This window comes from Anneissia japonica, unplaced genomic scaffold (assembly GCF_011630105.1).
Source record: "Anneissia japonica isolate Jap-2015-1 unplaced genomic scaffold, ASM1163010v1 scaffold26_len2425191_cov177, whole genome shotgun sequence".
Classification (NCBI taxonomy): Eukaryota; Metazoa; Echinodermata; class Crinoidea; order Comatulida; family Comatulidae; genus Anneissia; species Anneissia japonica.
In genome coordinates, this window is record NW_022685220.1 from 1,776,328 (window position 1) to 1,777,283 (window position 956).

The following is a 956-nucleotide window of genomic DNA, read 5'->3' on the forward strand; positions in this document are numbered from 1 at the left end:
TTTTTCCCATATTGGGCCAAGTTTGGGACAAATTGTTATTGATTTGTCGTGAATTAAACGGCCATAGAAAGACTACTGTGTTTACCGTTTCTATGTCTGGTTCCTTCCTGGCCCCAACCGAGTTCAACAAACCGAAGTCTAAAATAATAATATTATATTAGCGCAGGCGCCACACGCATATCTGTACAGGCGGAGTAATATGGTTTAGGTCAGAGGTCATGCCTGTCGGTTAGAGAGTGTATCCTAGCTACGAGACGCTCTCTGACAATTAATATGGCGCCAGTTCAGACAAGAGGTAAGTCTCCTGAACTTTTGGTTAAATTTATTCCACCTCCAACCTCATTTACTCCGCATACTTAATTATTGATTAGTATGTAGTTATAGAGGTGTTTTGTTTTCCCCCATATTGGGCCCCATTTGGGGCAAATTGTTATTGATTACTTGTCGTGAAATAAACGGCCATAGAAACCCACTACTGCGCTTGTCGTTTCGGTTCCTACCTGGCCCCAACCGAGTTAAACAAGCCGAAGTCTAATATAATAATAATTATTATTATTATTTTGTATTACTATTTTTATTTTCATTATGATTTTTATTACTACCATTATTTTATATATTATTTTTACTACTATTATTAATACCCCCGCATTTAAAAGAGTTGAACATATCGTTCATTGGTTAATTTAACTCATGACATCATGTGCCCGCATATTTATCGGCTTTTCGTTACTCATCAGACGTAATCTTAATGCGCTTCGCTCATTGGTTGAATTAACCCAGACGTCATACGTACCAGCGCATGTTTCGATCTTTTCATTATACGTCATTGGCTACGTTCAGACCTGTGAGATACGCCAGGCGTACGTTAATCCATGGCGTAACTAGCGAGATGTCCAGACTGGGCGATTAATGAACGCTAGCGTAAGTATTCGCGCGAAATATTCGTATTCGTAATT